At 47.1% G+C, this 17,130-nt stretch overlaps 1 protein-coding gene across 1 annotated transcript in view; it reads right to left on the bottom strand.

Moving 5' to 3' along the window:
• MARCHF10 (membrane associated ring-CH-type finger 10) overlaps window positions 1-6,595 on the bottom strand; it is a 465,874-nt gene extending 459,279 nt beyond the window's left edge. Inside the window, exon 1 of the mRNA XM_078645087.1 lies at window positions 6,289-6,595. The gene's annotated coding sequence lies outside the window, so the exon portion shown is untranslated. The remainder of the gene's footprint in view (window positions 1-6,288) is intronic.
• Between the last annotated feature and the right edge of the window lie 10,535 nt (window positions 6,596-17,130).

Genomic DNA, 17,130 nt, shown 5'->3' with positions numbered 1-17,130 from the left:
CACACGGAGGGCCCATGTTTCACACTGTGCACACACTGACACAGAACCGGCACTTTATACTTTGACAATAAACTAGCAAGGAACGTGCACACTTAGCACAAAGTGACAGAGTGTGCACACTCGCCATCAATTGGCGCAGAACATGCACATATCACACTGTGCACATGACTGGTGCAGAACATGCACATATCACACTGTCCACAGACTGCCACAGAACATGCTTATATCACACTGTCCATAGACTGCCACAGAACATGCATACATCACACTACCCACTGACTGCCACAGAACATGCGCATATCACACTGTCCATAGACTGTTATTGAACATGCACATCACACTGTCCATAGACTGCGCTGAAAATGACTGACACATACAGCGCATGTCTCCCTATCCTTAATGTGATTGTGAAGTTTCTGTGCACGCACAGGTGCATACACCGAGACGTGACATTTCACTTAACGTGTGTCTACAGTGAATGGAGCATGAACCCTTCAATAGGTACTCAGACCTTCCTAGACAATGTCAATGTCAGGAAGGCACCAGCGCACGTGACACTGAGCACGCAATCCATCTCCTGACAGACAGTGCGCGTGAACTGCTCAGCAAGGTACTTTTCACTCCAATTTGCGGACTGCTAAGGAGGGTAGAGGCGGGGGTAGGTAGCAAGAGGCGCTACACTCTGCATAATTTCTTGTTGCCATCAAAACGTAAAGAGGCCTGATTCCGTAACTGGGGTGATGCTGTGGGGACGGCAGGGGTCTGAGGTTAGATCGAAAGTGACTTTAATAGAGATCACGCGCTGCCTGGAGTTTTCATTCCATCAGGACTGTGACTGCTGACGGCTGTGAGGGGGAGGGGTCAGTCTTTGCTGGGGGTGGCCTTGACAAAACAGACTGTCTTACCGCCGCCTCGGCCCACAGGGGCTTGCGACGATCCGTGTCCGCCCCCCTCGGAGACTCTGCTAAGGCAGGCGGGGGGTCTGTCAGGGTCATGGTGGAGGGGTGGGAGTGAAGATAACTGGCTTTGGATATGTGATATTAATATTTTATCATGCTACCATACTATACGATATTATATTAGACATGATTATGTCGCTTTATTCTTCTGCTGCTGGTATGACCTCACAGCGCTTTATGGTATAGCTACTTCTTGATTGTGAGGATTCTGACACAGATTAGTCCAGGTTAGGGCTACGATCAGCACGTAGCGAAACATTCTGAGAAACGTGAAATCCGCCCATTAATAAAACAATTTCAATCAGGAAAAAACATCGTGGAATTTTCGCTCATGAACCTTTTCTAGGAGATAGTGAAACATCACGAAACGACACGAAGCACCGCGAATCAATGAAAACTTGTGGATTTTCAACGACGTAGAAATCACAACAAGACGTGCGCGTGCACTCCTAAAAACAAAACCTATCGTGGGGGCGGGACTTCTGTCTTGTGCGCGAAGCCCGCGCCCGCAGAGTGCCTGGCCCGAGGAGCAGTGGTGACGCGGGGCTCCCATGCCCGAGGGAGAGCCCCGCGGAGGCTGCAGATGTCTGGAGTGGCGGTAAGTGGCCCTTACTTGTAGGGGGCGGCAGGGGGGATGTCGGTGCGCTCGTGTGTGTATGTGTGCGCGCGTGTGTGTATGTGTGCGACGGCGGTGGGGTGTCTCTGTATGTGTGCGTGCGTGTATGGGTGCTCGTGTGTGTGTCTGTGTGTCTGCGCATGCGTGTGTGTTTGCACTTCCCAGGAGACAGGAGATGGCCACAGCGCACGCATTCGCGCGCGCGTGGCCCGCTCCGATTGCCTTCTTCAAGATGCGCGCAGCCAGCTCCTGTCTCCTGGAAAGCTGTGTCGCTGACAAAAGGTCTCTGGCGAGACCGCGCTTTCGCGCGGTTAACGCCACGAGACCTAAAAAATGTCTACCAAGAAGAAGAAAGAGTGAGATATAGCAAGGGGTGCAGTCCTAAATGCATTTGAAATGAGAGGTATTTCTTATACCATTATCAATGAACTAACTATTTTGCTGATGAAGGTATGCATTGGAAAACACATTCATAGACGATGATGTGAGAGTAAATTTAGGTTTTGGTTGTCTTTCAGTATGTTACAGTGTTTGTATGTTGGTTATAATCTGCTTTGTTGTGGGAGTTCTTGTTTGTCTGATCCACTCTCTGTTCATCCTTCTCGCTCTTAGAAATAAAACCCAGGGGTAAAACTTGTCATATATAGTCCACTCCTGGGGGGTACGTAAACGTGTGTTAAGGTACCTTTTGAACATCGAGTGCGACCTTCGTTCCCTAGAAATACAGGCGGCCAACCACACAGCCTCAGCAGAGCAGCTTCTCCAGCCGCAGGGAACCTAAGCAAACATGATTACAAGCGGTGTGCAGACCTGGAGTATGCAGAGGGGAACAGCTCAGGGAGATTGCTGGCTTGGCTTGTATGTGAGATTCAAAGCGTGTTCCCATAGGTGCAATTCGCTTGGCTGGTAACGGGCTGCTTACCTCGCAGCTGGACATCAATGGGGGCCTTCCGCCATTATGACCGGGAGCTTTATGCTGCCCCAGTCCCTCTTCCCCTGAACCGCATGTATGAATTCTTTGGCCCACTTTACAGCGGGCCAAGCTGGACGAACCATTGCAACTCGAGGAGGTACACATGGCAATATCTCAGATCGCTCGCAACAAGACCCCAGGCACCGATTGCTTACCGATTGAGTATTACATTACCTTTATCAAACAAACCACTTAATGCCTTCTTGATGTGTTTAACGAGGCCAGGAAGTGTAGTTACTTACCGGAATCACTTCATGAGGCTGTGATTGTGGTTCTGCCCAAACCCGGCAGAGACCCATTGGATGTTCGCTCATACTGCCCCCTCTCATGTTTAATGTGGATTGTAAAATCTTGGGCAGGATATTGGTGAACCCTCTCCTTCCCTTCATTCAGTTGCTAGTTCACACCAACCAATCCGGTTTCATACCAGGACACAGTACATTTTTGAATATTTACCGTCTTCTGCGCCTCCTGCATAACACACCAGCGGATGCTTTTGCCCACGTTGCTGTGCCATTAGACATAGAAAAAGCATTGGACACCCTGAGCTAGGACTTGCTATTCTCAGTCCTCACTAACATGGGGTACGGACCAGGATTCTTGGGCTGGGTGTGCACCCTCTATGCTGGCCCTACGGCGCGAGTGAAGACTGAGCAGGTGATTTCAGACAGGTTCAACATCTGTAGGGGTACAAGACAGGGTTGCCCGTTATCCCCTCTCATTTTTACGCTAGCCATGGAGCCCCTGGCCTGCCAACTTTGTCAGCGGGGAAAGACTGGGCCATCTATGAATAAGATGTGTACCACATAATATTGTTATATGCTGATAATGCCTTGGTCTTTCTGCTGGAGGTGAGGTCTTTGCTTCCAAGCCTAATGCAGATTTTGGACAGCTTCGGTGCGATCTCTGGCTTATGCGTGAACTAGTATAAATCAGAGTGTTCCCCTAGTGCGCCGACCGATCAAGGACTGGACGGAACCCCCAGGGACTTGTTTGCAGTTATGTCACAACACTTTCCAGTACTTAGGCATACAAGTTTATCACACCGAGAGGGACCTTCAGGAGGGAAACCTCGACAAAGCAATGAGCTCCATACGCTGATCTTTTCCCTTTTGGTTCTCACTCCCCTTGCCTCCATTAGGTCGAGCAGAAATTTCTAAAATGCTGTATTTCTTTGCAGCCCTTCCCTTTGTACTCCCTAGGAGCTTCTTTCGTGAACTGCATGGCCTAAAGCTGGAGCTGATATGGAGTTTGGGCTGCCACTGAGTTGCATTGTCTTCATTCCAATGCCCATTCATGAAGGGCAGACTTTGAGCACCTAATCTTGAGTTCTACTGTGTGGCGGCACAATTACAATGGCATGGTTGTGCAAACCATAACACCCTAAAACTTTACTTGTGCAAGCAGCTTTGCATGGTATGAGCATCCATACCTGGCTGTCCGAACCTACCGTGCGCCCGAGATATGAGTTCAGACAGATGGTGGTAGCCCGTACACAATGGCGCAGATATGTACACTCAAAAGGCCCTACACTCCCGCATGCCGCATCAATTGTTTTTTGGGATTTGCTGTTGCTGCGCCACGCAAAACAAATTGACCTGGCCGTGTGGAGCAACGTGGACCTTAAATAAGTAGGTAACCTTTATAATTATGACACGCTTATTTCGTTCCAAGGAATGGTGGAAACATATGGGTTGAGCGCCGGTCAGGTCTTAACACACCATGTTCTTCAATGTGTGATTCACGAGCAGTGGAACAATGGGGATGACGAGCCACCTACTTTTCAGATATTGAACAAATTGCTGTTTGCCACTAGCACTCAACACGCTATTACAACCTTACACACTGCACTCAATATTCTTCAGTCTGACCATGCAACAAAGGCGCGGACTAGATGGAACAAGGTGTTACAATAAACGCTCTCCAATGCAGCCTGGGCTTGCGCTGTCCAGATGACGAAGGGTCTGTCTCACGACCCCAGGTTAAGCTTCACACCGTTCAACTACATACATCACACTTACAACTCTCCATGGCGCAGCCAGGGTATGTTCCCGGCACTCTCCCCAAAATGCCCCAGATGCAAGTCACAGAATGCAGACTTTTTCCACTAGGTGTGGGCAGGCAAATCACTGCAACCGACATGGACGAAGGTCACCGCAATGGTGGCCAACATGTTGGCACATACCCTTACTCCCACTCCTGAATCTTGCTTGTTGGGAAGCGCCCCTGAGCGAAGAGTGATAAACACATACATTGCTTCATTGATTTGGACGCTGTCCTGCTTAAACGTAACACAGTCATGGAATGGAAATCTACCACCCCCCCAGACCTCCAACATTGGCTCAGTGTCTTATTGATGTGGGCTAGGTCTAAAGCACACTCCCTCAGGCTGCATGAATGGCAACTCATGTAGGGAGGTGAATGCTGGGAGACTTTTCAACTTAAAGAAGAAGCCAAATCTGACGAATGCCCTCCATGAGCCATTGACTTGTCACCACCACTCTCCACTATACATTGTTCCCCACTCATGCGGTATTTCCACACCCTGTTCCCGACACGACTGCCAAGTTGGCAGTAACCCACTCCCTTATCGCAACCAGTCATCCAGTTATTTTCAAACAACCCTGTCACTTCTCTTCCGCTCCACCTGTGGTGTGTAGGGCGAGCACCAGTCCCACAAACCACCTACCTTCTTGCTTTTTTACCTGTACATGTTTTTATGATAAACCGGATCCTATTACAAATAGAAAGGAAACATGATGTGTCTCTAAATATTACTGATAGCTTCTAATGGACCTCAGAGCTCTCGAATTATTGATTAATTTACAGTTTTTTTTCTTATTGTCTCTTTTTTCCTACACGTACTGGAAGGCTGCACAGTAAAAGTCGATACTACCGCCACAAACTGTTAAGTTCTGAATACAATTGTAATGCCCTACAATCAGCTTGTTATCATACTGGGCTCATGTAATCATGTGTTGGGAGCTCCACAAACAACTGTTGTATCACGATAACTGTGTTGTCAATAAAAACATTTATATGAAGTGCATTACCTCCAGTCCTAGCTTACTGTTATTATATTCGGGATCCGATGGGTACACAAAAGATCTCTACAGCAGGCGCCTGCAGTAAGTTATTCTATAATGCAGTTTGTCTGTGATCCATTACGTATGCCAGGACAGATTTACTGTCACATTTCGAGTTTCTATAGAGCAGAGGTTTTAAAAATAAATGTGCGAGTTGGCTGTCAGACTCCACCTTTCATAACAGTGACGCCTCATGACACCACCCCCTTCTGCTACCAACCACACCTTGACCCCCACACTATGGGATCCCACAGTCATTCGTTTCCATTTCCAGCACTGATCAAGACAAGTAACACTTTACATAGGTGCTAAATAATGAGTCCAATCGACTGCAGGGCTCCTATTTAGCCTTCGCCTTCCTCACAGTTTACTTCAGCAGAGTCTCAAAATTCTTAAAGATTCCAAGTTGTCTATGGAGTTTAAGGAATGTTGCCACTATTCACACATAGCTCAAGCAGTGTGCCAGTCAACCACAGAATAATTTAACCACTAGACTCAGTCTCCCTGGCATCATAAAGAAGTATACTTTCCCCTTTACCAGCCATAATCTCTTACAAATCCTTATAAAGCAAAGGTACAGTCACAGAGAGAAGAGAGAGAGAGAGAGAGGGCATCCTCGTAACCCTGACCGATGGGAAGGAATGAGCTTCTTACCTGATCAGAAGGAAGCTTCTCATTTGGAGAATGGGGGATCCCGTGGGACGCCATGAGTCTGAAGGACTTCGGCATCCTTGATGTCAGCATGGTGGATGGCTCACATGAGGATGTAGAAAATCCTTTGCCACACCTTCATGTCCTTAGGGTCAGATCCATGATGTCACAGTGGCTGCCTCAGAATAGTCTGGGCATCATGGAATGTGATCTGGGCATGTCATAGTGAGGACCACAAAGTCTTGGTGACAACAGGCAAGGTACTGTCCATCTGCAGCAAACACATCTGCACGTTGATGATTTTATCAACAATGGGCATGGATCCTACCTCATATCTCCACACAGACAAATGTATATATTTACTATGAAATAAAATGGCCCCTAATAAGGAAAAAAGTGTTGACTCTCTCCTGCCTGATAAAACGCCTACACAGGATCAAGGATGCTTTTAAACACCAAGCATCTATGAGGCAATGTGTCCCTAAGCAACACCCAAACACACAAATTCAATAAATAGCCTGTAAAGGAAATACTGCCACAAGGATGAGAGGTAAAATAAAAACCATGTAGGTTTATTAAAATAGTTCAGGGTGCAATACAGAAGGCAAAAGGTAGAGATTTTTCAGATTGCATCTAAATCAAAGGCTTAAGAACCGACAAGGGTTCTGCCTCTAAAGTCGGCGAGTCAGAAACTGGTTAATCCCCCAGATTTCATGCCTTATTTAAACAAATTCCCCGGAGAAGTCAATGGAAATCAAGTCATAATGCGAGCGAAACCAAACAAATCGCATTTCAGATGACACAAGTTACATGTCTGGATGTTAAAGACAATCGCTCTGTGACACTCTTCTGCACCCCCCTCCCCTTTTTCCGGGGTGTGCATGCACAGTATAGTTTAACCAGGTCTGGCCTGCCACAGATAATGTTGTAGCCTCTGGCTCCTGTGAGAACTTGGAAACGCCCTCTGCAGTTTGTTGACAAGAGCCCTAAACTGCGCCTGTATGCTTTGCACTGCTCTGGTTGACTGTCTCCTGTCCTAATTAGAGCTGCAGCAGACGATAAATGATGCTTCTCCCTCCCTTTCTATCTCCAGCTGGTAACTATAAAACATTTGGAGGAGAAATGAGCTCATGGTTAGGTAGGGCTTCTGTTATCGGGAACTGTGTGTGCAAACCATGGCAGTCAGCTGTTTCTTTCACATTGGTTTTAGTTACTGTAAGCAACTAAATTATACGAGCAGACATGAACTCCTAGCACAGCAAGTAGCACTGTGTAAAATAATGAAAAAAGTCGAAGTAAGGTCTTCCAGTTCCTATCTGGCCCATTCTAGTTACTATCACTGTTGCTGTGTGTTGCCGAGCCCCCCCCCCCCATGTGTGCTGTATTCAGTCTGGGCTCGCAGTACAGGTAGCTTCTTAATCATCGATCAGATACACTTTGGAACATCACTCGAAGGTCACAAGGATGTAGGTTAGGATACCCAGCCAGGAACATTGAACTTTCCTGCTCATCCTCTTGTCTCAAATGGGTCAATGCCAGACCAGCATTCCAAGTGAGATAGAAACATTGCATACAGCATCATACTCGTGGTGTAGGGTTGCAGAGAACACATGGATATCAAGGCACAACACACCTCCCTCTTTTGGAAGCACAACGAGTGACAATCTCATAACCACACAAGATGGCACAAGCAAGCTGACCTGACTCAAACATACATGACACACCCAAAGCAAGAAAATGTATACAGCAAACATGAACACACATAAACATATTAACTTGATATAGCATGTTTCCAGCAACCTCTATTCAGGAACTCAACACCACCAACATTCACCTAACCAGGCACAAAGCCAAACAGCCAATTGAAACACAAAAATGGGCATCTTTAAACCCTCGATCATCCCCGAACAGGGTATCCTGTGAATAATGTAACAGGTGACTTTCAACCCTCACTCTGACAACAGACAGGCTATTAGAAATGGTGCTTTCCAACCCTCATTCGAGCAATGTGTAATCCAATTGTCTCTCTTCCCTTAACAGAGCATCTTGTGACTAACACATTGGGTATCATTCAAACCTCACTCATTCCATAAAAGGGCATTTTGTGAATAACACATTAGTGTCTTTCTCCCCTCACTCATCCCATAACAGGGTATCTAGTGAATTTAGCAACCCCCACTTTAGCCATATGGAAAGGGTGTCTTTCAAACCCTCACACATCTCTTACGAGGGAGTAACATATTGGGCATTTTTCAACCCTCACTGTTGTGACATGCTCACTCGAGCAATAAGGAATGGGTGTCCTCCGGCATGATACTCCCGTTGGTGCACGGGACACAGAAAACATACGGAAGTAAGACACAATAGAGTGTCGTTCAGTGCGGTTGACACCAGTGCTTTAATTGGGCACGTACTGACAGGTACTGAGTACCTACACTTTTTTCATTTTAGAGGGAGAGTACATGCATTTCTCTGCATGGGTGCAATACTTTTAATTGGGCGTGGGGTGGCAGCACTTCTCAGTAGCAACATGTACTCAGAGATAGTGAGTACCTGCATTTTTTAAATTTCCTTTACTGGTGTATACCAATTGGAATGTAGTAGTGTGCCAAGGACTACAAGAACTGAAATGTATAGAAACCTCACAGTGAGCCTTTATGCTGTTTAACAATTATGTGTTTTAACGAATGCCCAGTCATTCAAAATAATTGCTTCCACCATGCCCTCCACAGACTTTATCTTCCCACCCTAGCTTTTTAGGTCTCGCTTATGCAGCGCTTGAGCTGTGTCTTCGAGACATGCTGTATCTAGGCTATCGGCTTGAAAAAATTGCCTTCTTTTTTATTGATTCCTATTGCTGTCTTTTAGAAATACTGGCTTTTCATTGGTGAATACACTTAGTAGTCCCTCCTTCTGGAATTTTGTATCCTTCAATGAGGAATGGACCTCTTACATGTGTTCTTACTGTTCAGGTTATTTTATTCTTTAAGAGAACTCTTTTTTTAGTTGGCTTGCCTCTCTGCTCCTTAAGTGTTCTGTTTAGTTGCGCAATCAGACATCCCTCGCGGTCTGCTTCATTTGCTTGCAGTGTATCCTTGAATCTCTCCGTGCCTCTAGCTCACCCCTCCTACAACACGGCTTCAGACCCCTCCGAGGCCATTGCTATTTTGCTGAAGACACTATTTACCGCCCCCCCCCCAAGAATTGAATTATTATCCTAATTTACATTTCACTCAGGGAAAATCACACAATCAGGCTGACACCAGAATCAAACGGGGTCCACAGCTCATCAGTAGGCAGCTCTCACCGCTGCGCCATACCCTTTCCATAGCCATGTTTCGAGGTGCAGCACCGTTTGTGGCCAAAAGAGGTCCCACTGGACACCTAGTGACAGCCTGTGGAACTGAACCCTCACAACATGCTTGTAGTACCTGTGTGCCCTATGTTGAAGGCTAAACTACAAGTCTCAGGAAGTAACACAATGCCAGTTCTGTCGCAAAATATAACACGATATGGCAGCTATGGCAATACATGAAGCATGACCCGTGCTGAGCAAGGCACAGAGCACATTTTTGAAGACTAACGGGACCAATTCCCTGAAGCTTTTGAACTGCCCTGCATAGTACATAATGTGGACAAATGCCCAAAGTATTTTTCGTTTGTGGCACTACTCAGCCAGGCAGAACCCCCACCTATAAGTGCAGCATTGCCACAAAGGAGTTCCCTGGCAGTCATATACTTTCTCCAGCACGCCAGTAATTGGCAAGTGGCCCCATGCCAAGTGTGACACCTTTTTGCACTTGTGGCTTTCTAGCTAAGCACCAATAGAATGCTGGGATAGTCAGATGGGGATTTCTAAAGAATCGGAATAGGGAACACCATTGGAGGGGTCAGACTTCTGTCAGTCACACTCTCTCTGTTATAGAGCCGAGTGAACTCCGAGGCGCTGCGGCCTCTTGTTGCCCGCTTATCTGCTTCCCTTTCCAGACCTGCCTTACTCAGGGTCTCACTTCTTCAAGCTCTTTCGCATGTACCACTTGATTGTTCGATTTTTTTTACGTTGTTGCGCCCTTTATTGCAGAAGTTGGCTTTTGTTGCCCAGACGTTGTTGGGTTAGACATGATCAACAATCTCTAGCTCTATCCTTTTGCAAGACATAAATATTGGCCTAAACCCTTCCAAATGGCTTTAGCATGTTACTTTGTTGGTGAGATACAGAGCAGATCCTCTTCTCAGCAGAGCCGAGCCCAAAATCAAGAGGACACCACTGCTTACTTTAATGGTTGTTTCAGGTGCACTGGATCCAATGTGAGTAATATAGCTTTACTTCCAGCACTGAGTAAAATGTTGTTCATTCTTATGGAAACAGTGTCCAGCCACTGAATAATTATATGGCAATATTTGAACTGTAAACACCATTTGAAAAGAGTCTCATAATTTGGAAACAGCAGAATAATTATTTTCGAAGGCAATGTCTCTTTACATTTGTGCAAGGGCAATCTTGAACTTGGACAGATATTAGTTTGTTCTTCACGTTCCCTCATTGTTGGAGTTCTGCCTGGCCACCTCTTCTTCGTTACCAGAATAGTTAGTGGCAAACACCTTTGTTTGCTTACTCAAATGCGCTTTTGTTTTCTGCAGGCACTGTCATCGGGAACGAAAACACAGAGGAGGACACAGAGAGCCACATGATTACGATTGATGAGGAGTGTACTGGCAGCGCATAAGATTGTGGTGTTTGGTGGGCACTGAGCGAGCCCTCTCACCGCGGTGCGTCCATGGGGGCGTAGGGGCGTAGCCCCACCAGCCACCATGGACCCGCATTGTGGCCGCCAGCCGCAATCCTAGTATCTTCTAAATAAAATACAGCCGCCAGCGGGAATTACGCAGGGGGGGTGGCCTGCTGTAGCTTGAGTGACAGTCCACACTCTGCAGCAGACTGTAGTGCGCAGTGACAGTCCCGCTGGGGAACTTACAGTGCGCATGCTTGGGAAAGTTGGCAACTTTCTCAAGCATGCGCACTGTAAGTTCCCCAGCGGGACCCAGGGGTGCTTGTTTGCTGCCACAGCCAGGGTTTCCAAAGGGCGACAGGGCGAGCAGCAAATGTGCCCCCCCTAGCCAATCGCGCCAGGATTGGCTAGTCCACCGCGCAGCATCCATCATTGGATGCCGCGCGTGGTGGAGGTGAGACATCCTGTCAAGGAAGAGCTCTGCCTCGTTCGGCGTCTCTTTTGTGTGCTCCAGACACGTGGTATAAACAGGTAAATTGTTCAGAGAGATTATATTAGCTGGCTGCGCTGTAATTTTACGGTGTTTTGTGTTTTGGATTAGAGCATTCGTGTAGGAGGGAGCTCGGGGGCAGGAAGGGAGCTGGTGCAGGCGGGCGGGCGGGCGGGCGTGGAGGGATGAAAGCTGCTCACGGCTGGGGCTTGAGGGTCAAACTTGTTATAGGACTGACGCCTCTGGTGACGATGTACCCCTCAGTACAAGGAACCCCGGGAAGGGAGTATGTCTGTCCTCTAACAGCTCAGGGTGTCTCTTTGAGCCTCTCTCTCACACAGGCCTGTGTGTATGCCTGTCTCTCTCGCAGAACGCTGGCCGCATCTCCTTCACCATATGTCTGTCCTCTAACAGCTCAGCTCAGGGTGTCTCTTTCTAGAACAGTCCTTGGCGTCAATTCTTCTTCTAACTTAGCACTAGGCGTGTCTGTCTCTTAGCCCCGCGTGACACTTTGACCCAAGCAGAGGTGTGTGTCTTAATCCCTCCTGCAGACCCCCTATGTGTCTCTATTGGCTCTCTGTCTCTTTTGTGAACCCTCCGGGAATGTATGTTTCTCTCGGATTGCCCTCCGTGCTGTCTCGCGACAGGGAGGGGAGTGGTGGGGGTGAAGGCCGGAATGGGGGGGGGTTGACAGTCCTCGCTCAGGGGGTCTGAGGAGTTCTCTCAATCTGTTTTGCTTGACTGACCTCTGGGGTGTCCCAATCCCTCTGCCAGACCTCTGGGGTGTCTCAATCGCTCTGCCAGAGCTGCGTTGTTCAGAGTCTGTGCCAGTTCTAGGTTAATTGTCTTTGTAGTGCGTATGTCAGATACTGGACGCTTCGAAGCGCTACAGGTGTTTATCGAAAATGATGTGTATTGTGATTGGTGTTCATGTAAAGCGCTGCAATACCTTCTGGTCGAGTTCGCGCTATATAAAAACTGCAACAACAAAAAAAACGGATGAAGGCTCGAAGATGGGGTTACAAGTACAAACCGAGTGGTATGCGCATGGGGGAGTGTGACGCAGTGGTAGACGGTGCACAGGGCATGGGTGCCATAGAGTGCAGGAGGGCAGAGAGTCCATCATAGCTCAGTGAAAGTGGGAAACGTCGCAGAGTGGGCGTTTTGTTTTGTTCTGCTTTAGAATATGCTGTAGAACCTTGCATGGTCATTCTGTGGTTATACTGAATAAGCAGCTACCTATGTTATGCCATCTATTAATGTAATAACTGCACTTTCACAATTGCTTTATTAACCTTCCTGCTTTCTCAAATTTGCTTAAAAATGCACGATTTTTCTTCAAAATTTTCTTGGGGGGGTAACGCCCCCCAAACCCCTCTTTTGAGGTTCGGACTCGCTGGCTGCGCTCGCTCGATACGGTGCTGTATACAAATCACTTTGCGCCCCACCACTTTGAAATGTCACCCACCGCCCCTGAGTTCAGGTACCTCATGTAGCACATAGAGAAGATGTTCCTCATACGTTAGAGGAGTGCAGTGCCATCTTCTTTGGTAACCTGCAGCAACAAAGCAAACACCCCTCCACTAATATTGGCTAGCCTGTGTATTTTTCTTCAGACTGGTCTGTATCGAACATTTCCAGTCACTGCAGTAGCATAAGGAATAAAAGAAATTCCACTAAGCAAGGCAAGGGTGCAATACCACAGGCTGTTACTAGGTGTCCCTGTCGAGATGTAAAATGACCTGTATTAGCCACATAAGGTACTGCGTTTACAATTGCATTAAGAATGCAGTACCTAATTACACGAGGTGTTGATGCTGTATTGGCCGATCATCACTAATTATACATTGCTACTGTTCACCCCTCACCCCAAGCCACAAACTAGTTGGAAGAGGCCAGCGTACTATGCAGCTATTGCACATGCGTACGCCTACTCAGCCTACGTAACACTTAGAAACACGTGGCGGAAACACACAACATTGATATTGAATAATGTGAATGGAAATGCGGAAACACAGAGAGCGATTGATATCCGAATGGAATCTATTACTAAATTGCTCAGAAGTTACTGTTGTTTATGTTAAAACCTGTTATTGGAACCGCCTGTTTATTGGCTGAAATATGTACAATTAAGCATCAAGACTTGAATCTGTGCAACGCATGATGGAATACCAAGCACCCAACATAATGAAACCAAAAATATGTATGCATATAACAAATTATTTGCAACAAGAAATAATATTAGACCTCTATAACTGTGATGGAGAATATGCACAATATCAATTGTAATCGTAACAAAAATCTCAATAAACAGATGTAAAAACAAGAGTACAGTACCGAATGTGACTAATGGAGGTGTCTCTAGTAACAGCCTGTGGTACTGCACCCTTTCCTTGTTTGTCAAATGTATTTTATAGTTATGCTACTGCTGGGAAATGTTTTGAAGAAAAAAAATACTAAACATTATCATTTGCAACACCAATAGCTAACACTTTCACTAATGTGAGACCTATTGCATTGCAAATGCTTGTTTATCTTTAAATTTAAACTCTAAGACCTAGAAATTTAAATATGTGCGTATGCATCCACGAATACATGAACAGTACCATCTACTTTTAATGAGCACCGTAAAGCCAATAGGTTTGCCTATCCCATTTGTAAGTGATTTCATAGAAAAACGATTACATGGAATATAATTACTGAAAAACCATTTCACATAAACTGTTTATTAGAACTTTGCAGGATGAGTGCTGTTACCACTTTATAGAAACCAATATGTTTTGTTTTCGAAGTTGGCTTTTGCATGTTTATTTGCTAAGGTGTAAATACTATGGTTGCAGGTCTTAATTTCAAGAAAGTTATTGTCAGAGATATCAATTTCAGTACTTTATTTCAGTTGACATGGTGCTTTTAATTTGCGGACCCCTAAACACTCTTCATTCCTCACTCTGTCACAACCCCTAAACACCGTCAATCCTTGCCCCCTAAAGAACCTTTTCCAACCCTCACCACAACTAAACTGCATCTATCCTGGAACCCTAACACTCTTTCCACCCCTCTGTTCAACCCATCTCTGAACCCTAAGAACCCATTACCATGCCTAAACTCCACCCATCCCTGTCCCCTAAACTCCACCCATCTCTGAACCCTAGAAACCTCTTTCTACAGCTACACCCACCTATCCCTGAACCCTTAAGTCCTCAACAGCCCTACCCATTCTTGAACACTAAACAAAAACCTTTCACAACCCCTAAACACCACCCATTTCTGATCCCTAAATTCCCTTTCTACGCCTAATCCCACCCATCCTTGTACACTTGAAAACCCTCACCACTTTCAACTCTCTCCAATCCTGTACCACAAAACATTGTCTGCCCATAAACTCCACCTATCCCTGGCCCCTTTAACCACTCACAACTCCTAATTTCCACACATTTTTGAGCCCTAAAATCCCTTTTCCACACCTACACTATATCCATCACTGAACCTATATATATATATATATATATATATATATATATATATATATATTACCTACTGGCGGTCGCCAGTAGGTAGTTATAGTTAGGACCTATTATCCATAGGAAATCCACAACATTCTATTTGGCATAACTTTGGCGCCGATTAACGAAGCTGCGCAAACTTTTCCAAACGTTTAACCAGCTCCGGTCTGCTCCTATCCTGAAAGTTTCACGATGATTCATCAAGCGGGGGCCGAGAAAAAAGGGGGTCTCAAAACGCATTTTCCCCATGCAATTTCCCATAGGTCCTTTAGCTGCAGCTACAGCCCGAACTGCTGAACGGAATTACACCAAATTTGGCAAAGAGGTAGTTCTTGGTTCAGACTCATGCCTTTTGCTTATTAGGTGTAAATCTGTTCAGTAGTTCCTGAGAAAATGACAGTTAAAGTCATTTATATATCTATGGGCGCTGTGGATCCGCGTACCTATCCACTTACCCTCAGCGCAGCCTACGTGCACCCTGCCATGCACGAGCTGTATTTTATTTGGCTGTCAACATTCCAAATCAGGAAGTGTTGGCAGCCATCTTGTGCCTCGGTAGAACTGAGGCACAAGAAACCCCACCAAAAACACAGCAAAACATGAAAAGGGGGCAGGGTAGACACGCCCTGACCCCCTAGGCCTTCTCAGGGGGTCCAACAAAGCCAAACATTTTTTTTGAAAGGTTATTAGCCCCCGGGGGTGCCAAATCCCGGGGGCATTTTCAAAAAATAGTGTGGGGGGGCCCTATCCCCCCCTTATTGCCCCGGGGACCGCCACCCCCTGGGGCTTGTTTGAAATGGTTGGGGGGCTCTCAGAGCCCCCCAGTCCCGGGGACCGCCACCCCCCAGGGCTTAAAAACATTTGGAGAGGGGGGCTCTGAGGCGCCCCGGGGCCGCCACCCCGGGGGTTGTTTGAAATCGGTGGAGGGCCCTCAGGCCCCCCCAGCCCCAGGGACCGCCACCTCGGGGCTCCGTCCATCATCACCCCCTTTTGTACCGCTTTGTTCATCATAAGTTGGCAGGGTATGCTCAGACGTGAGTCCCTTGCTCACTTTGCCACTGGATTCAAGCAAGCCTGGCTGAAGACGGCTGAAATGCCAGAAACCGGTCCTAGGAAGCTTGCTTCCGGTCCAGGGAAGGCATGGCTTGGCAGTTCGGGCTGGACTGTTACCATGAGGCACAGGGAGAAGTGTGGCTCACTGGTTAGAGGAGGTAGACCCTGAAGCAGAGGTCAGACCCGGGACCAGGGTTCAATTCCCGACGCGGCAGGGTCTTGAGCCCAAAATATCCACGGACTCGATAATTCTCGTTTCGGTGCCTACTCGATTCACAGGTTCACACTCTGCAGCTCTGGGCATCAGCATGCTTAATCTCCACTACGGCCCCCCCGCGGCGGGATGCCTGGCTTCCACCTTAGGGATGCCCAGTATGGGTATCTCACAGGGAAAAGCCAGGACGGGTTCCCAAGGCAAGCGCCGAGATGCCTATGGGTAATCGAGCGCTATATAAGAATGCATAATAATAATAATAAAGGGTCAGACTGATTTGGATATGGCCATGTCTGAACTGGGGTGGCAGAGTGGGCTAAAGAACGGTGATGGATTAAACCCAGATCTGTTGACTGGGTGTGAGTGTTTGATTGGTTCAGATGCTCCGTCCATCACCACCCCCTTTTGTACCGCTTTCTTCGCCATAAGTTGGCAGGGTATGCTCAGACATGAGTCCCTTGCTCACTTTGCCACTGGATTCAAGCAAGTCTGGCTGAAGACGGCTGAAATGCCAGAAACCGGTCCTAGGAAGTTTGCTTCCGGTCCAGGGAAGGCATGGCTTGGCAGTTTGGGCTGGACTGTTCCCATGAGGCACAGGGTCAGACTGATTTGCATATGGCCATGTCTGAACTGGGGTGGCAGAGTGGGCTAAAGAACGGTGATGGATTAAACCCAGATCTGTTGACTGGGTGTGAGTGTTTGATTGGTTCAGATGCTCCGTCCATCACCACCCCCTTTTGTACCGCTCGCTTCAATGAAGCAAAGCAGATTGCTTTTCCATATGGGGAGCAGAGTGTTAGCTGCTCCCCATATGGAAAAGCAATGCCAGCTCCCGCATGAGGCGGGGAGCCGGCG

Source organism: Lissotriton helveticus, chromosome 5_1 (genome assembly GCF_964261635.1).
Source record: "Lissotriton helveticus chromosome 5_1, aLisHel1.1, whole genome shotgun sequence".
NCBI classification, from domain to species: domain Eukaryota; kingdom Metazoa; phylum Chordata; class Amphibia; order Caudata; family Salamandridae; genus Lissotriton; species Lissotriton helveticus.
The sequence above is the reverse complement of the archived record's forward strand: the minus strand, read 5'-3'. Positions and strand labels throughout refer to the sequence as shown.